We start from the raw sequence: 21,392 nt of genomic DNA on the forward strand, positions 1-21,392 counted from the left end.
TCTTCATAAGTCACATTCTTGTTGAAAAATCTTATAGAAGATCTTGTAAGCATAGAAGGGCCCTGTTGCTATCACAGGTGATTTTTCTATTAAGATAAAACATAGCAAAATGAGAAAGGGATTATGCTGGATCGTCCCTATTGTCCCTTTAGGCCTTCTGTCTTTCTGTGCCCAGAGCTCTAACCAGGATGCTAGCCTCAGTGGGAAGCTTAGCTCATACCCCCTTGGGCTGTGACTGTGGTTGGCTTTGACCAGAACCTGCAGAATGAGACTGACTTCTCCTTTTCTAGTGCACTGCAATGAATTAGGTCCCTTCCTAGAAGCAATAGGTCCTGTCTAGTGACCATCTTTGATAGCTCTTGCTCTCATTTTAGAAACCATACCTCACCCTCCACTGAATCTAAGTAGTCCACTGTTGCCAGGCCTAGAGTGCCATTTCCCAGCCCTTGCTGATTCCCTTTAATCTTTCCCACACCTGTATATTTAACACTATTAAACTTTCCTTTATTCCCTGATTATACCATCTCTTTCCTTCCAGGACCTTAACTGGAAGTGGTAAGTCACTCAGATTGAGAGTAGAGATATGCAGGCAAAGATCATTTATGGCATGCTTGATTCAAATCAAATCTTGAGCTCCTGATAGGGTTGAGAGATTCATCTATATGCCCTGACAATATCACTGAGTATAATCAGAGTAGCACCTTTTACTGTGCTCTTACCAGGCACCATTCTAACCATTTACCATATACTAACTCATTTGAGCCTTACAACAACGTTATAAGACAGATACTGTTTTATCACTGTTTTATAGATGAGGAAACTGATGTGAAGAGAGGTTAACTATCACATTTAATCCTCTAGGTCTTAGTGTATATATCAACACCATTGGCAATCTGGTCTCAGAGCCGAAGTTCTTAATTTCTCCACTAGACTTGTCCACATGGACAGGAAGTGAGTGCCAATGCACATATAATGAGAGTGCATTTAATTACCCCAATTATAGAATCATCAGAACATAATTTTAAGGGAAAAAATCCATCATGTTTGCAAACTATTTTTAACTTTGGGATTTCTGACATAGATACTAACATCCAGTAGTGCTGTTTTTAGCAATCTGTAATTTATTTAGGCAGATAGAAATGGGTATTATCTGCAGGTTTAAGTGCTAAACACTATGCAGGCAGCACGGCATTGTGTAAAGGACTCTGGAGACATCCATTAGCTAAGTGACCTTGAGCAAGCCACTTCTTCTCCTTTGACCTCACCTCCCTCTGCCAAGGTTACTAGGTCTCTAAACATCCCCTGCATCTGATGCGCACACACGCACGCATGCACCCATGCACACACACACACACACACACACACACACACACACACACACACACACACACACACACACAAACACACATTTTGTGTCCTTATCCTAACCTGACTGCCACCCACCAACACCACCAACTTGTCTTTGTATACTGGTGCTAATTTGGAGCATCCACGCAGGTGGGTTGTTCATAAACATTTTTAACAAGGAAATATTCTACCGTGGCTTAAATACTAACAATGATTTGATTAACAACTTGTTTCCACTTCAGGGATTCTATCCAGAAGAGGAGACTCAACTGTTTTCAGGGAAGATGAAGCACTTGAAGAAACCTCAAGTGGAGATGGTATTGGAGACACTCTCATGGAGAAGGAGAGTGGAAAGGGATGGCAGTGATCGTTTAAGAGGCAGGGGCTGGCAGGCTGATGGATGTAAAGGACACTTTGGTACAACATCCCAGGTAGACCCTTTTTGAAATGAACATTTGTTACTGGCAAGGGGTTTCATGATTGCTTGGCTCTCTTCCCTCTGGATTTTCCCCCCTTTACTTCTCTAGGTGTTTGCTGATGCTATGAAATCTATCTTAAAGTACCTCACCTGTCCAGTGAGACCCTCAAGGTCAGATAAAAATCTCTGATGTCCAATGAATTCAATTACGGGTAGTGTTTCTTTCTCTCTCAAGGCTTCTGTGATGCTCTTCTTAGACGGTGTCCATAGCAATTATGTTATCCATGTGTTGTTGTTATTTGTGTATGGACTGAGTGTCCTCCACTAGTTGTAAACTCTTTGAATCTGATTTCTATCTGCATGTCTAAGTAGATAGAAAGAAGTCTTATAATCTTTGCCAGATAGATGGAGGGGCCTACAAATCCCACATCTAATGCTTAGTGTGTGTACACTCATATATCCCTCATGCATACCATCTATCTACACAAGTGGTACAGCAATGGTATGTGGGGGTCAGAGGACCTGTGTCAGTAGGAAATCACTTAGCCCTGGGATGTTTGTAGCACACTAACCATGTGTACTTTGTATGTTTTATTTATTTATTTATTATTTATTTATTGGTGTTAATTCTGGGGCTTGACGCAATACCTGGACACTGTCCCTGAGCTTTTTCACTTAAGATTAGTGCTCTACTGCCTGAACTACAGCTCCACTTCTAGCTTTTTTGGTGGTCAATTGGAGATAAAAGTCTGCCCAGGCTGGCTTTAACTTCGATCTCAGCTTCCTGAATAGGTAGGATAACAGGCATGAGCCACTAGTACCTGGTCTGTATATTTTAATCCTTGATCCATACTAATCCCAGGCCCCCAGGTCATGTCATCCAATATCAAGGACAACCACTAATTTGAAATTGCCTATCCCTTCACAGACTTAGTAATTCACTGATTTTTCACCCTGACGTTGGTCCTAGCTTGCTTGCCAGTTGTTTTAAGGCATCTTGCTTTCACAACTGAACTTACCAGTACATAAATGGCCATCTTTTACTTGTTTTTTAATGAGTAGTGTCTCCTCAAACTCTGAAGGAATAGAGTTAACACAAGCAAAGAAAATCTTGGATTTGTTGGGGGTTTCGAGTGGGGGATATTATTTCACCTTATCAGCATATACCAGCCTCTGAGTTATCTTGTTTGGGCTGTATTCTAGAGAACAGAAGTCAGCACCTGACAATTTACAACTGGAAGAAAAAAAAAAGTGAATGTTTGTGCAAACTTTGGTGGTACACCAAGCCCACACCTGGAAACTTATCTGTACTTGATAGTCCAAGATTTTTGTTTGAGCCATGTCCTTTCGGTTAAAAAGGATCAGTTACCTTGTGTTTAAAGTAATTGTTACTTTTTGTCTTAAGGAAATTGTTACTTTTTTCTTAGGGGAAAAAGTAACAATTAAGTGTAGTTTCAAAGCCTCAAGCAGGTGGACATTCAGAGCCCAAGGCTAAGATCCAGAAAACCTTGTTGGCCATGAAGTCACATTTCTGGATGGGAGAGATCAAGCTTGGTTTAATTAATTTGTTTGTTTTGTTATTATTATGCTTTGACAGTACTGGAATTCAAACTCGGGGCATTTCCTTTGCTCTATCACAGGAGCCACTTTCCCAGCCATTTTGGTCTATTTTTAAATTTTTTTTTTAAAAGATTAATCATCCCTTTTGCCCAGGCTGGCCTAGCCTGTAATACTATTTATTCTTCTTGCTATAGCCGAGATGACTGATGGATACCTCTGCACCCAACTTTTGTGGTTAAGAGGGGGGTCTTGTCATCATTTTTGACCAGGCTGGCCTGGAGCTGAAGTCCTGACCTCCATCTCCCAAGAAGCTATGTTTACAGTCATGGGCACCTGGCATCTAGCTAGATCTTTATTTTAAGGACTGAAGGAAGAATCCAGAAAAGTCTGAAGAATGGAAAGCATCCCCAGGAGACTCGGTTGAGGGTGACTTGAGCAAGTTTATCTGATTTGTAATAGATTATATAATTGTGGGATTATGTGCTTGACCCTGTAGGCACAGGAGACAGGACAGCCTGATTGAGCTCATGGTGTCATCCCCAGAACTCATTCATCTTGGGATGTAGAATATCACTTACTACTCACTTGTGGAGTAAAGCTCTTCTCCAATCAAACTATCATCTCATCTTTGTGCAGCCTTCAACCTGTCCCACGGACCTTCTGAGACTGCTTTTCTCTATCTGCTGATCCTCACTTATCCCCTGTGAACCCACCTGGATCTTGTCCAATCCCATGTGTGTTGGGGGCGAGGGGTTTAGGAGGGTGCAATAGTTGCAGGCTGAGCATCAGTCTGGGGCTTTGAGAAGGAACCCTACAGAAGACACTGACCTCTCCTCTTGGAAGCATTTCATCTATATTATGACTTTTTTTGTTCTTCCCAGAGGCTTCACACTCTCAAAGAGGTTGGAGCTGGACAGGACTGCACTTGCTGAGCCAGCCTGCAGCTCCTGGGAAAGAGACAAGACTGCAAAACCTCTCCCTTCCCCGGGGCCCTCAGGTGCGGATCAGAGGAGCTGACAGTCATGTGTTTATCAGGAGGCTTTGTGCCTCACAGGCCAGCCGAGTGGCACGTACAGGGATCTCTGAAAGGCAGGAATCCGCACGCTGTACATAGCTCAAGCCCAATCTACCATCTATACTACTGATTCTAAATGGAACTCATACCTCTGAGCATTCAGGTGACCAAAAGGTGGACCTTCTAGATATCACAAGCACCCTTCATCTTTCAGTTGGCTTTTGTGATCAAGAAAGAGAATTCTGTGCATGTGTGACTTCAAATGGACTCCACGGTAACAATCATAATAATATCAGTGATTGCAGCTAACTTTTCTGGAATCTTTTTTGGAGGGGCCAAATGCCACTCACTTTTTGATTGATTCCTTCCTTTCAGCTTGGTAAGACATGGTGATTAAACACCTTTTCAGGTGAGAGACACAAGCACAGATCCCAGTTGTCCAATCCACAGCTACCAATGAACAGGAATAGGATTTGAACCATGGGCCATGAGGCTAGAATTCTATTGTGTCCCCTGTCTTGATCTTTTGGCCCTGGGAAGTTCTCCTCCCTTCATTTTGCTTGTTTACTATACAACTGGTCCCTCTGAGAAGTCAGGTCTCCACATAAACGTGATCTCCCCAGGGAAATCTCAAGACACTGCTCTTGTCTGCTGTAACTAGTCTGTCACTATTTGAGGCCACAAATCTGAAATTTTCCTTGTCTTGTAGACATGTCTTTCCAATCTCTGCCTCTACCATCACGTGGCTGTGTCTTCTGGGTGTCTCCTCCTCTCCTGTCTGTCTCAGATCTTTTGTCTTTCTCCTAGGCTTATCATTGGATTTAAGGACCTTCATCCAGGTCTTCCAAGATGGGGATCTTCTTATTCAAGGTCCTCAACTGCAAAGAGTCTGTACCTACCACATCTGTGATCTCTTCCAAGTGGAGTCACCTTTGTATGTTCTAGGGATTAAGAGGCAGATCTGTATCTTTTCAGGAAGCCAACAATCAACCTGCTAAACCACCATGCTAGAATAAATTCCATTGCCTCTCTTTCCTCACTGCCCTGTGTTCTTTTCCACCATGCATCTGACACTGCCTGGAGCCTTTTACTTCATGCATTTTCCACAGTGTTCTCAATCAGGTGTATAATGGCATGATGAGCAGGATAGGAACTTATTGTATAGAACGGAGATTTTTCATTACAGGGAATTTAATGTCTACCTTTTTGTGATCCAGCTTAATATGATGATGGGGCTGGTGTTGACTAACAGTCAATACCATATTTTCATTCATATCTCCCAAGTATCCAATGTCTTCACTGGACAGGTGTACTAGCTCAGGCTCAGAACCACTCCCTTGTATGTTTTGTGAATATTGTCTACCTCTTACCATAGAAACAAAAACTACATGAGAGTAGAGACCATGTCTGTCTTGCTCAGTGCTCTATTCCCTGAGTCTCACACATCTCACTCTGAGCAGGCACTGGGTAGGTATTCTCTGAATGAATATAAAAGATAGGGAGGTATGTTCTTCCTGGTGACAGGGATCTCTCTTAGGCTTCTCTAGCCTAAGAAGAGAGTCATGTGATTATAACATAGGTTTCAGTGTCTGACACGTCCCATTCCTCTGCCCCAATTTCTCCTCTTCTGTGTATAGCTGCTCAGAGGCTCAGCAATTTCTTCACAAGTTGTCCTGATCCATATGCTTCCTTCTCTGTCAGCAATAAGTATGACTCCTGAAGTCATTTTGTGTCTATTGTCACTGCAGGGGTTTCCTCCCTGGTCTCTGTCACAAAATTAGGGGACAAGCTTCAGGTCAGAAGCCTATGATCTTGCCATCTGGCTAGGATAGTCTTCACTGTCCCTGCTGGCCAGTAAAAGCCAGCTGCCATGTTATTTACTACCTGTGTGAATGTAGGTATGTGATTCTCAGAAAGAGAAGAGAAATGTAGGTAAGACAGTTCTGTGATTCTCAGAAAGAGAATGGATAGTTGTATTTGCAGCTATAACCCCTGGATGAATATAATTCTACATAATGCTTATTTCTTTTTCTTGCCATGTATAAGAAAAAAACAAAGATTAGAAAGGAAATAGAGAGGACTCTACTTCTATCTGGACCACAGAGACACTCAGATATCTCCTAGACCATGATGGAGAAAGCAGTTGAGATAGGGATATAGGGATCAAGACAAGGCCTCTAGGTACAAGATACCTGAATGGGACTACATTGGATTGATGCAGAAAATGTGAAAGGCAATATTGCCTATAGAAATGAAATATCTTTGGAGAAATGAACCACATAAGGGATTGGCACATGTTGAATATTTGTGACTTTCAGCAATCCCAAATGTGACCGTCTGTAAGTTTAAAGACAGAGAAAAGAAATAACTTTCCAAGGTCATACATGGCAGGGCTGGGAATTGGACTGCCGTAGCAGAAGTTTGTGCTTTTCCTACCATGCCATTCTGCCCATTTTGCCTTGTCTCTCAGGAGTAATTGCTGTTGCTGGTCCCAGGGCTGAAAAGCAGCCAAGAATAGTTCTGCTCTGCCCAATGTTTGGCTGTTGGAAGGAGTGCTGCCGGTTTTCATACATTAGGAAGCCGAAGTACAGATGATAGAAATCAATATGCTCCCCAGGTTGTATATTAATTTGCTTATGATAATCAGCTGTGCGTATGCACACACACACACACACACACACACACACACACGTACACACACATATACACACAGACCTGACATCTCTACCAGTCCCAGTAACTTGGGCCAGTTTGCAAAGTCCAAATGGGCCTGGACAACCACAGGAAAGTCAGCAAGGCCGCGGCAGAAAGCTTCATGCAGGTAATAGAGTGGTGATTGTGCAGGGATCATCGCCTCCATTTAGGTGTCAATTGTGTAATTTCCAGCTGTTCCTCAGCTCAACAGCTGGAGTTCAATATGCTCAGGGTGTATCTGGAGGCCTCCAGCCGGGGAAGTTAATATTAAACTGGCTTCTGGATCTAGGAAAAAACAGCTAGTATTGCAGCAAACCACGGAGGAAAGGCCTATTTTTTTCCATCCACTTAAGCAATGGTGGCTCTTTGGGAACAATATTGGCGCCACCTGGATGTGGCTGGCGTAAGACAAAATGGAACTAGAGAGGGGCTATCCTAAAACAAAGACTCGAAGTGGGCTAATACCTTTCATTTTATCCAGTTCTATGGTATGGTATTATTATTATTAGCTCCATTTAACATAACGAAGACAGTTTGTCCTATGTCAAACAAAGCAAGATTTGCAGAATGGATTGCTGAAGCCAGATCTGTTTGACCTTAGAACTTGCACTACTGATCAGAAACCATATTCAGGAAGCCTCTGTTTCAGTTTGGAAATATTCTACCAGTTTGATTGGATTCTGCCATTTCAAAAGTGGGTCTAAATTAGATCTGTTCCCCAGGAGAAAAGGAGGAACCCCTGAAACAGAGGCTCCAGGGGGCTGCTAGGCATGCTCTGTTAGGCCTCCTGTGGGAGTTCTATATGGCTATCAAGAATGTGTCTCCTCTTACAATGTCAACATCATCATCAGAGTAACTTAGAGGAAAAAGATACCGGCTTTTATCTTTCATTCCACCGGTGATTCCAATTTATCTCTCCTTGTCTCCTTTCACAAAACCAAACAACAAGCGTTTCCTTTTTCTTTTCCTCTTGCTACCAAATTATCTTATCTGGTGATAGCAAATATCTGCCACACTCTGAGGTCCTGAGCCCATGCCAGAGTATTAGTAACTTAATCATAAAGTTCCTTCCCAGAAAGCCCCAGAGCAACCTTCAATTTCTTCATAAAGTAAAACTCTAGGGATTTACTTTTAATAATTATTGTAGGAGAAGGGGTAAAAGCTGATTGAATGCTTGAGTTCTTGGTAGTCTTCTATGTCACTTGGTATAACCATCTCAGAAATGGTACTCCACAACTCTGCATCCTGCTTTGCACTGATGTTGCTAAATCAGGACAATTTGATGGTCAGAGATTGTTTACCAAAGGGTAAATGCCATTCTCATCTCTGACCTCTCACATTGCTCAGTACTCCAAGTATCTACTCAGTTTGAGCTCCATCCTTGAGTCTTTCATCTCATGATGGTCTAACCAGCCTTCCATACATTCAGGCTTTTCCTTAGAGGATAGGACACAAAATCTTTTCTTCCCCTCTCACTGCTGAGTGCTCCATTCTTTCCAAACTTATGACAGAATGAAAGACTCAAGAAGTGGGGAGTGGGTTCCAGTCAGTCCTTCAGGGAAACCAACCAAAGCCATCATGATGCCCATAATGAGCTACAAGGAAGAAAAATAAGATAAACTATGGTGCACAAGGTAAATACTAGGACTGTACAAATATATAAATAAGGGGATTCAGAACTGGAAAAAAACAAGAAAGAAGATAGAAAGCTGATTAGTAGATATTATTAACATCCTCAGCTGGTGGGAAAAGATGCTGAAGATTTTTCTGCTGAAAAAAATTCAATAGAGTGGGATTTGCAAGCTTCTTCTGGAGCTTGGTTATACCTGCTGTACAGCCTCAAATGCTTGCAACTAAATAGATGATGTGCATGCTAAGGTGGTAGGTGAGCCCAAGAGCAAAGGTGGCCCAAGAGCAAATCAATTACTTAGTGCTAACTAGTCTCCACATTAAAAATAATAGCATGTGCCATCTATCTATCTATCTATCTATCTATCTATCTATCTATCTATCTATCTATCTATCTATATCTATCTGTCTGTCTGTCTGTCTGTCTGTCTGTCTGTCTGTCTGTCTGTCTGTCTGTCTGTCTGTCTGTCTATCTAGCTATCTGTCTGTCTGTCTATGCATGTTTATATGTATAATGTATATGCACAAATACACATATATACCTATATGTGTGTTTATATTACATGCTCATGTTCTCATGGACATAGTACTTACAGTGTTATCCATTATGTCTATATAATAATTCAGCATATTTTACAGCACTCAGTTAAGGCTCACTAAAAGGACTTTGGCCAAATGGGCATGGGAAACAGATTTAGGTGTAGTGTAGTGATTCCTCCCATCCTCTGGGGGCAGCCATACTTTTATGGCTCCCTTACTAGAGGTAAGATAATACGCACAATATTCCAGGATCCAGTGCAATTTCTGTGTGTTATAATAAGGACAATAGTTGGCTATTTCAAAAAGTATTTTAACTTGATTTGAATTTCAATTTTATTTAAATGATTTGAACTAGTAGCATCTGGGAGCATGAAGTATTTTCAATGAGACCCATTGAGGATTAAAAAAATACTGATATTATTATCAATAGTAGTATCAGGCTGTGTCCTTATAGGCTACTATGGATGAGGAGCTAAGGGAGACATTTTTTACATGTTAAGTGTTATTCTGGTTGTTAAAAGTATTGTTAATATTATTAGTTACATAATTGAGTTGTTTGTTCTCAATATGTATTATTTTACCTATCTATCACAGCTCAGCGATGGCTGTTAGTTTTTATACAAATGGTGTAGTTGACAACAAAAAAATAATGAAAAGGAAGAAAATCTGCATCAAAACAGTCTATTGTTGTACTTCTAGGATTTTAATTTCTCATGATTTTTATGGTGAAATTATGCCTCTTAGACTTGGTCTGTCTGATGAACAACGAAGTTTTGAACTGATTAGAAATTTTAGTTGAAAACTTAGTTCTTTGCTATTATAGGTCCACACAAATATAAATGGGATCGATGTTATGCAAGCTTATATTTAATGTGGTGAGAACAGTATATTTCTATAATGTCTATCTACCTTAATAAAAGTGAAAATAAAAATGAAAACAAAACAAACAAAAACAAATGATATAGTTGAGACTCTGAAAGGGAACAGTAACTTACTCTATGTTACCCCAGATCTAGTGCCTAGCTATTCAAATACAAATTCAGGATGTATAAATCTGTGCATAGTTTAGAATGGGACCCTAAAAAAGTGGTGTAAAGTAGGGGGCATACAAGTCACAGACTCTTGGTAGATGTCCACACGGTCACCTTCCAGGGTGGAAGTACAAATCATTTCAAACAAACACCTAGACTGGCCAGGCATATAGGAAAATCTCAAGCATCTCTTTCCTTCTCTGCTTGAAGCAGCAAATGTGACTACGATAATAGTATGAAATTAGATTTTTTTTTTTTTACTGTTTGAGTGACAACCGGATACTTCTAAACCAGTTTTGATGGGGAACTTATTTTCAGTGTCTATAGAAATACTCATAGAAATACTCTCATTAGCTTTCTGCCTCTGACAATCTTACATGTTGATCCTTACGGCAGAGGTTACCAGGATAGATGAACAAATAATAAAGCTAATAATACTGAAGTGGCAAACTCCCTAACTTTTTAATACTCTAAGCTTCCTGTCTGATAGATGTCATTTCTTTCAACGACTTCAACTTTCTTCAAGGCAGAAAACCATTGAAGCTACAGCATAGCTGAACATCTGTCTTATCATGTGGGCAGATATTGGGATTAAATTAACTAGAAATGAATAGAATGATGTATGACAGGGTGCAGATGTCCCAGGCACAGTGTGATAATTTCATTGCAAAACTATGTAATGAATTCCATACATTATGGAAGTACAAATGTACCACTTTAGGTAATTGTGATGAAAAGGTATTATGTGAGATGCATAAACAGAGTGGGAGCCTGGGGGCACCTCTCCTCTGCTATTTCTCTTTAGTCATTTCAGAATGACTTTATTTGGTTTAATGTAAGCCTATTATTATTATTAGAGCTTTATTCTTTTTTTTTTTTTTTGGTCAGCCCCTTTAGCATTTCTTGCCTGGTTGGTATAAGAAATATTTGAAGTAGAAGAATAGAATTTAGGCAGGTCAGAGCTTTGGTCTCCTTGAGAGCTTTTACAAAAACATTTTGTTTGAGAGTTTTAAGGTAGGAATTTCAATCCTCCCTCCCTCCACCCCCTACCACTGTGTCTGTCTCTTTCTTTCCATTATTCTCTCTCATGGACTACAGAGACTATTTCAGCATCCTTTACCAATTAGTACAGGAAATTCAGGGCTGTATAATGAGCCAAACCTAAATTTAGATACCAGAAAACTGAGGTTTCTCTCCAAACTGCTCTTGACTTCTGTGTAACCTTGGGTAAGTCACTCTATCTCTCTGAACCGCTGTCTTCTCGTTTATACAACAGCTAATACTGCTTTGACTGCATCATTGCGTTGCCAGGAATGAGTGAGTTTTGAACATAAGTTCTGAGAGGAAAGAACTGTTGTTTGTCTTGCTTGCTGTTTTATCCCCAGCACCTAGCCATGATCATACAGAACAGACAATGGATACTTAAGTAAAATAAATAGATGTGTTAGGCAAAGTACCTGGTGTCATGCCTAGACCATAGTAGGCATTTAATTAATATTTCCTGAATTTCAGCTGGTTTGAATGATCTGTAGAAACTTTCAAATTGAGTTGCTGGTAACACAGGATCCCTACAAGCCCATTTATCCAATCAGAGATGCAGCCAAGTACCAGATTACAGTAAATCCCAGAGAAGAGTTGCTGATCTCCAATGCCACACAGCACGCTAGCAGAGGCAAAGCCACATCTCCTTCCTTAACCACCCTGCCTCCCTGGCTGGGAGGAAGCATCTAGATGTGGCATGAAGCAGCAGAAGTCCTGCTGCAAGAGAAGCATTTCCCCCCTCTCTCTCTGTCCCTCTCTCTTTCTCTATTTTATCAAGGAATAAGAAGAAAGTTTCATTGTGTAGTAAACAGCTGGCCCACAGCCCTGCTAGCCAAGTGAGAGTGATAGCTTATGGTCACAGCTGGGGCCAGTCTCAGCCTGTTTTTCTCTCTGTGCCTCTGCTCTCTGCACACGGCCCCATCTCTTCCCCTTCAAGTCTCTTCTCCACCAATTACTTGCCTGAGGTGACATCAGTGGAAAATATGAGGAGATGGCAGCCGAGTCGAAATCTTAGCTTTCCCTGGAGCCAGAAAAGCCTGTTTTTAATGCTCCGATTGGTCCTTGGTTTCCCTGGCTTGTTTGTGCCATCTAATGCTTTGGGCACAGTGGAAGCAGGAGGCCTGGGGTGACTTGGGGCCACCCAAGGTCTGGGTCCTCCTGCCTACTGGACAGATGCTTCCCCATGTGGTCTTCTTTACCAGCCAGGAACACCATGGGACCAACTACAAGGTTCATATGCTAGAAGATCCTCATGATAGAACTTCTACCTGGCCCCTCATGAAGACTGAGACATCAAAAGCCACAGATTTGGGCCTGGTCATCAAAAATCACCTTCCTTTGCTCCCAAATACAATAATAATAATTCCCCACTCCTCTTGCCCCACAAGCTTTAGGGCTGTCTTCAGGGCCTGAATTATCTAGCCAATTTGGATGCCTTGAAAGGAACATTGTTCGAAACGGAGCCTGGAGGAAGGTGCTAATCTTCCTCTGCTTATCAAATTTGAGCAAAAAAATGTTGACATCCCATTTTCCTAAGTGCTGTCTCAGCTCTTTCATGTTCAACTGGGAGAAGAAAACCAGCTGTGCATGTCTAGCACCAGGAAAAACTCAGCATCAATGGGCTCCCCAGGCCTTTTCACTAGGTTCTGTGGACCCCGGGTCCCAGGCGGGACTTTGGGTTCCTGGGAGACCTCCTCATCCCAGAAACATGGCCCACGAGAAGTGTCCCATTTGCTGTCTCGGCCACAGCTACTACTTAAACTCACCAGGGGGAAAAATAATAATAACACTGCTGAGAAATGACTGCTTTACATGTGGAGAGAGCTCTTCATTTTCTCACGCTGAAAGACGTGTTTGGATCATCTGGTTTTTGCAAGCAGATGCCCAGTTTATCTCACTTTAAATCAACTCTCTCCGACTGGACTCTTTCTGGGATGAATTAATTGAGCGTGGCTAAAACCAAAATGCTCTCGCGATTAAGGAGCTAGGCAGAGGGGCGCCGGGTCAGGATGTCAGCCTGGGAGGAGGGTGGCGACCTGTTTACTTCTATTCTCCTAACAGAAGGAACAGGCAGGCGCAGCCCACTGGAAATAATTTTGAATAATCTCACTCTATTACTGCAAGTGAAATTGAGTCTGCCCAAGCTACCCCAGTGATCCGACATTTCAGCGAAACGGGGAAACTAATATCCAATTCATGCAGCATAAAATCAGTGACAGAAGGAAAAGCAGGATGAAGCAGGATGGAATCTGGAAGTTTTTAGTTTTCAATTTGTGTGGCTTGTCCTCTATTACTGGATCAGCTCGCTAATGTAGCTAGCACAGAGGAGGGGGTTTCATTAAGCTGCCGGTGGTAGTGGTGGTGTGTGTCTGTGTGCATGTGTGGATATGTGTGTGCACATGTGTGTTCAATGTCTGTGTACTCTGTGTGTGTGTGTGTGTGTAGTGGTTATTGATGCCTGGCACCAATATCAGATGTACATCTCCCTGAATAAATCACATCTAGAAAAAGAATTTGTCTGAAAAATGGAAGTCAAGCCCTGACTTACCCACTGGAACTTTCCTGGCTGAGGGGCAGATGGCCTGGAATTTAGATTTGACCCCTTAGAACATGCTCGCGGTATGAGGGAAAGGGCTCATTAGCCTCGCTCCCCCACCAGCCCTGACAAGGTCTTTGCTCCCATGATCAAGCTTTCTGCTAAGGGACTGTCATCCTCTGAGCCATGAGGAAACCTTAACATCTCTCTTAACTCTTTCCTGCATCACAGCCTTCAAACCTCACCATTTACTAAGTCATTGGTTCTAGCTCCAAATCCTGTGCGATGCCCATTCTTACCACCCCACAACTGCTAAGAATACTATGTCACATTTTTTTCTAAGAATCTTGATTGCTCTTTATCCTGCCTCTATCTTCCTGGTTGCAGCCATTCTCTTCCTGTTGGTTAAGTCATGCAGGTATATCACTATTCAATAGTGAGCATTAATAGCTCTCAAATCTATCCCCAAACTTTTCATTCAGGACTCAGTTTGGCCAGGCACCAGTGGCTCACGCCTGTAAACCCTAACTACTCAGGAGGCTGAGATCTGAAGATAATGGGTGGAAGTCAGCCAAGGCAAGAAAGTCTGTGAGACTCTTATCTCCAATTAGCCACCTAAAAACCAGAAGTAGAGCTGTGGCTCAAAGTGATAGAGTTCCACACTGGAGCAAAAACCACAGGGACAGTGCCCAGGCCCTGAGTTCAAACCTCAAGACCACCCCCCCTCCAAAACAACAGCAACAGCAAAAACAATGACAAAAACCCAAGACCTCATTTCAGCTCCAGGCTTCCTTTCTAACTTGGTCTCATGCATTTCTTTTCTTACTTGTCCAGTGCTGCAGCCAGGTGGAAGTCATTCCATTTTCATGCAGTGCTGCAGTTTTGGACACTGTTGTTCTCCATGGGGTGTTCTGCTGTGTCTACTTGTCTCTGCATCACTAGATCCCATCCATCCTTTAGTATCTAGGCCAGGTACTGCCTCTTCCAGGAAGACTTCCTGTATCATCTGTTGCAAGGAGTTTTCTCCCTACAGCTTAGGCCTGTCTGTCCTTGCCCTTATAGATCAGAGAAGTACATCAGCTCATTAAGTTATACACAGGGGTAATGCTGTCAAATGTCTCATCAGAGTCCTAGCTGTGGGCCTGGGGTACACTTTAAAAATTGTGTGCTTCAGTTCTTTCCGGAAAATAGGATAACAGCCATATTTATGGAATTGTCAGAAAGCAAATTCTCAGGAAAGTAAAAACAATCTGCTTAGCATGATACTGTCTGTATGGCCACAGTTTAGCACATACCTTCTTTCTCAGTTACTCTCTCTGCAGTAGTACAGACTTTAATAAAAAAATGATCACCTGTTATTCAACAGTATTTATTGAACATCAGTGATAGTCACCTTATTTGTTAGGAGTCCTTTGCTAAAGAATAAGTACAGAGAAATGAGACATAGTATCTGTTCACAAGCTCGTGGCCAAGGATGGAAATTCAAGAGGAATGAGATGGCAAGTTGGATAAGGGAAGTGAACTCGGTATGGAGGCTTAATTTTTCATTCTGGAATGGGGACCCTGGAGTTGGAAGCCAGCCTGGTTACCTTAATAGCTGTGCGGGTATACAAAAGTATGCAACCTCTCTGTGCTTTGGTGTCCTTTTCTGTAAGCAGTATTTACCTCAGATGAGGGATGGTAAGGGTTACATGACTTGGGAACCAAATTGCACCTCCAACCAGGCCTAGCATGTTGCAGTCAGACGAAATCTTACTGATGCTTTGGTTGTGGACAATTTCTTTATGGATATAAAGAACTAGTGGTTCAAAGACACCACTGAAAGGAACAGAAGCTTCTCAGCGGTCTCTTTGGGGACGCATGTTGTAGCAGATTTGGGGTCCCCTTCCCCTTGCTCAGAGATTCCTCTATGTTGGAACATCCACCACTCCAGTGTGTGCCTGAGACACTAGGGTGAGGACTGGAAACACCACTGGTCATTCTTTTGCCCCAAACAAACAAACAGAACAAAAAACCCTTACATTTGCTTAGAGCCAAAGCATGTACTCTGTCCTCCTGGGGTTTAGTCCAAAGAATTTCCACCCATGACCAGCTAACCCACCCTCACATGCATGGATACAGAGGCCCGGATGGATGCACATGCAGGCAGCTTCACTGGGCACTTTTGTTAGGCATCAACTCTGGCTGTTACTTTGGTGAGCTTGGCACTCAGCATTGGGAGACATCGAAACCCCTCCATGTTGTGTAGCTGACCTTCCCAATCTCTCCCAGTCTTGATCTCTTCCCTGAGCTTGGTAGAGGAGGGCCTAGGGCTGTTCTCTGAGGGACTGCGTTGCAGTTGTGCCGGGTCCTCCTGTTCTGAGGTGACAGCAGAGGCATTCCCAGATGTCCTCTCTTAGGGGGCCCCTTGACAAAGCAGGGACATCTGCCTCTGACTGAGACTGTGTGTGGGCCTGTCATGAGCACAGCAGTGCCAGGAAGAGCAGGAGCCTGTGACAAGGACAGACTCCTCACAGGTGAGTGTACCGGGCCGGGGGAAGAATTGGGAGATAAGGTGGAAGATTAGGTGAAAGGAATTCTTAAAATAACTAACAAATTCCTGGAAGTGAAGAGCTGTTTTTAGATCAGAATAGGCAGCTTTGCTAGAACAGAACAATGGGCCCAGGGTTCTGTGTGAGGTGTGTGTGTGTGTGTGTGTGTGTGTGTGTGTGTGTGTGTGTGTGTGTGTGTCTGTGTGTCTGTGTGTCTGTGTGTCTGTGTGTCTGTGTGGGAGGTGAGTGAAATACAGCCAAATTACCCTGCAGCCTATGCATAATTATGCGTGCTGTCTTTCTCTGGCTCCGCAGCACCTCGTAAGGGACATGGAAGTGTGCGTGGTTATGAATGTGGAAGGAGCCCAGTTTCCTGGCCCAGCTCCCTCACCTCTTAACCAAAGACCCCAAATGACTCACTCTTCATGAGTAGGTTCACAACTTGGGCCTTGCTTGCTCTCATGATGAGGGGCTGACTCATTTCTGCAGCAGAGTTAGGCTGTAGTACCCGCTGAGATAGATATCTTTCCTCTGGCATCTCAACTAATTTTTTATGTTTTCCAAAGGAGGACTTTGGTTTTCTTATACAGACTTTTACTTGGGGCAGGAGGTGGGGAATGAAGGTCTAATAGCCCAGAGAAAAGAAGGCCTCTGAGAGGAAATCTAACCCGCATCCCAGTTCAAAGCCCGTGAGTTCTCTCTATGCCATGAAGCTATCTCTTCACAATAGCTCACCCTGGAGAAGCTAACATGGGTTTGGACAACCACTCGTAGCCTGAGATCCTTACCACAATTGAACAGGACAGCCTTGGGACTGACAATGCCACTGACCAGGGCAAGCCTGTCTGGTTGGGCCCACAAGGCAGACATCTTCAGATCTAAGAGGATCCTCATCTATGGCAGACAATGTGATAAGTAAAGGCTGTGGAGGGCCAAACCCCAGTTCTGATCTCTCTGAAGCTGGTAACTTGGCCACAGGACTGAATCTTCCCAAGCTTCTTTTCCCCTCCCCCCGCCCTTAACTATAAAAGAGAAATATCAAAACACTCACTTTTGCAGGATTGTTGTAGGAGTTAGAAATGACGAATATAAAGCAAATGGCCTGGTTATCTGGCAGGTCCTCGCAGTGATAACAGCAAACTTTATTTATTTTATTGCTTATCAAGTGCCAGACACAGCAGTGAGTTCTTTACATATTTCAGTAGGGATGGTTTTCAGAGGTTACACATTCATGGAGTTAAACACATATACCTTGTAGAGTGGTTTTTCTATAACCATCTTCCTTTTTGCTTTATGAATTATCTTTCTAAAACCTTATTTAAAAGCCCAGTTCTGCCTGATGACAGACACACAGTTTCCAGTCTCCATCAGGCTAATTTGGTTACTTCTGTTTTCTAAGATGCTTTGAGCTTCAGCTCAGTAGGTTTAAACTCTTTTCCTCTTTTTTTCTTCATTTACACCAAGGGCATGGAGAAGTATCCAGACATGGGTGAAGGGAAGAGGAAGACTGAGACTCTGACTCATTCCTTTTATAATGATGGTAGCTGTCAAGGTATACTCTTGAGTCATGGTCACTGGTCCCCTTCCCTCAGGGACACAGGTACTGATATGCCCCCCCCCCCCCATCCTTGGCTGTAGAGTCTTTGCCGCTTTTCTTTCATGTCTTCTTTCATTCTGAACTCCACTCCATGGGTTGCAGAGGTACTTTGCTGTTTATCTAGTGCCACTCTGGGGCCACTGGAAATTCATGGGATACCTGGACCTTTGTACCTCAAACCCCATGGAGGTATCTGTGCCCTGTGGCTGAGTCTTTATGAGCAGCCATCCCACAGGTGGGAGCAGGGTGCTCAGCCCTTTCCTTTCAGATTCACAGCTCTTTAGACTTCTCTTCCACCTGATCCCCAGGTACATGGAGGGGACAGGGTAGAAAAGACAGTTCTCACAGAGACTTCTGCTCTCTCAGATGCTCTGTCCTTACTTTACCTCCCTGTTTTGGATTTTATGGGGCTGGCTGATAAGGCAGGAGAAACTGGTTCAACTGGATTACCTGTTTTCCTGAATATTCTCTGTCTTGTGTCTGAACTGAGTGCATTAAACTTTAAAGCCAAGAATGTGATGCCTTTGTTCTCTGGTTCCACCATGACAACTTTCTTAAAGGAGCCTCAGCTTATCTGCAAGGTTGGCAAGGGTAGAAATGGGCACTAGAAATTCTCAGTGAATGAGTAAAGGAACTGCCACCTTCTCTCTGTACAAACACTATTTTGTTTATCTTTCACACAATCCTGTGATGTAATTTCTAACCTTAGCCATTCTTACAGATGATGTGATGGCTCAGGGAAATTATTTGGGTGGCTGATTCGATTTGTTCAGCCACTGACTATTTAGAGAATGTTCACTATGTGCCAGTCATATTTCTTGGTTTTTTTGTTTGTTTTTTTGTTGTTGCCAGTCCGGGGTCTTGACCTCAGGGCCTGGGCACTGTCCCCAAGCTTCTTTTGATCAAAGCTAGCACTCTATCACTTGAGCCACAGTGCCACGTCGGGCCTTTTCTGTTTATGTGGCACTGAGGAATTCAGGGCTTCTTGCATGTTAGGCAAGCACTCTACCATGAAGCCACATTCCCAGAAGTCATAGTTCTGAATTTTGGAAAATACAGACAAACTTTATGTTCTCCTGGGGCTCACATCCAAGTTAAATGGAAATCAGGGAAGAAACAGTAAGGAAAAAGACAGCCAGGTAAACAAAATTGTTTTACCTACAGTGGTAAATTTTAGGATTAAGTTGTAGGGACACAGATATGCAATGGAGGATATTCTATCATTAGTCATGAGGAAAAATCCCATATGGGACAAAAATGAATACCAAGGAGAGTGATGGGCAGGAACAAAGGCCCTGAGTTGAGTCTGTGATTGACTAAAGAGACAAAGAAAAAGAAGAGCCTTAGTAAGCCCTATGGCAGAGACTACATGCTTCACTAAATAGAGCCCAAATTAATCATCATGGTCACTTTTGCTACTATAATGTCTTCACTAGCTTGATATCTAATGCCTTTCTCCCGTTAATAGGCAGTTAAAAATGCAATTATTCCTTTTCCTAGCTCTATCTGAGCCATCAACAGAAACATGACAAGGGCTTCTAATCAGGAGCTGATGATTCAAATTGTGGGGACCAGGAGGAAGTTTCTTGAAGCCCTGATGGCTAAGGAGCAGAACATCCCTGGTGGCTGTGCTGGGAAAAGTTTGGGTCATTACCAATGGATGATTATATTATCCATTGGGTTGTAGGATCAAGGCCAGGTGAGGCAGGGTCTGCCCATGCATTTGACCTGTTTCTTGTTGTGAAGTTGGGCTCAGGGTTGGAACTATGTAGCCCTGAACCATGTTTCTGACACTTCACAACCATTAGTTGAGCTAGCCATCATCTATCTATTTTCTCCTTCCAAAGTAACAATGTTTTTATTTTTAGTTCAATTAAAAGAAAAGACTAGCTGTCAGAAATGTTTTATTTTTCATTCTTCCATCCTATCCCTCAAATTTAGAGTTTGCAATTTTTATCAGGTTTGTAGGATGATAAATAAGAAATAGAAATGTTATTAAAATTGAAGTGCATTTCCTTTTGGGCTGTGGAAAATAGTATAAAAGCCATTTCATCTCTTTTTTTTTCTTATTTCAAAATAGACAGAGGGAGATGAGGCCATTACTGTTTTGTCAGGCATGCCTCAGATGCTGGGAGGGCCGCCCGCGACTCCCGCAAGGTCTCTGAGTCCCTGAAAGAAATCCTATTCGTCCTCTCAGCTCCATCTTGTAGGACTGATAAACAATCTAGCATCATCTCACAATATTCTACTTCACCTCCAAAACTATCTCTTTTAATTCTGCCTGAAAGTGTATTTGTTAAAATGAGGAGCTAATTTAAGTAGGACAAAATTTAAGTACCTTCATCAGACACATTACTTCCTAAAGAGATCACACTTGACGTGAACTTACAAACCAGCTCATGGGTTTTACTTTTTTTACCTTGTATTTGCCAATTTAAATTTCTCTGTTGCTACTTATTATTGTTATTGTTGTTATTATTATCAGTATTTACTACTGCTATTATTATTATTGTTGTTGTTATTATTGTGCCAATCCTGGGTGCTGTGCCTGAGCTTCTTTGCTCAAGGCTAGTGCTATACCACTTGAACCATAGCTCCACTTCCTGCTCTTTTTGGTAGTTAATTGGAGATAAGGGTTTCTTGGACTTTGCTGCCCAGGCTGGCTTCAAAGTATGACTTTCAGTTCTTAATGTCCTGATTAGCTAGCATTATAGGCATGATTTACCTTTGCCCTGCTGCTATTATTGTTATTATTATTATTATTACTATTTACTAATTTATTTATTTTGGCAGTAATTAAAATTAAGTTCAGGGACTAGGCCAGACTCCATGACTTGAGCCACTTCATCAGCCCTTTCTGCATTGGTTATTTTTGAGATAGGGATGGATTTATGTCTTAACGGGTCTGGACTGACTTCCTATTCATGTTCCTCTGCATTGCTGTGATGACAGGTGTGTGCCACTGCCCAGCCATTGGCTAAGATGGAATCTTAGGAACTTTCTTTGCTTTGGCTGGGCATGATCCCCTGATCTCAGCCTTCTAGGATTGGCAGGACATGATTCCCTGATGTCAGCCTTCTAGGATTACAGGCTTGAGCCTCTGTACCAGACTTGCTTTTATTTTCTTATTTGCTTTGACTATAAACAAAATTTGAAGAGTGGGGCTAGCTTTAGAAATCTCTGACCCAAGGTCATTCCTTCAGTGAGCAATTACTGGCCTGATAGGGTTGAGATGTTGGTAGTCAAATTATGAAAATGATAACATTAATTGTGGAATAGAACCTGAAGAACTAAATAGCTTTACAAAGTCAAGTAGATCAACAGAATCTCCCTGTCGTCATCTCCCTATTTTCCCTCTCCAGAGGTAACCACTTCACTCTTAAAAAGCTAATGGGTTTGTCATTTGCTCCCAGCACTTCCAGTAATATGTTCAGATTGCTATTTTTGAGTATT

The sequence above is a fragment of the Dipodomys merriami genome, unplaced genomic scaffold (assembly GCF_024711535.1).
Source record: "Dipodomys merriami isolate MVZ:Mamm:240054 unplaced genomic scaffold, mDipMer1.0.p SCAF_21, whole genome shotgun sequence".
In the NCBI taxonomy this organism is placed as follows: Eukaryota; Metazoa; Chordata; class Mammalia; order Rodentia; family Heteromyidae; genus Dipodomys; species Dipodomys merriami.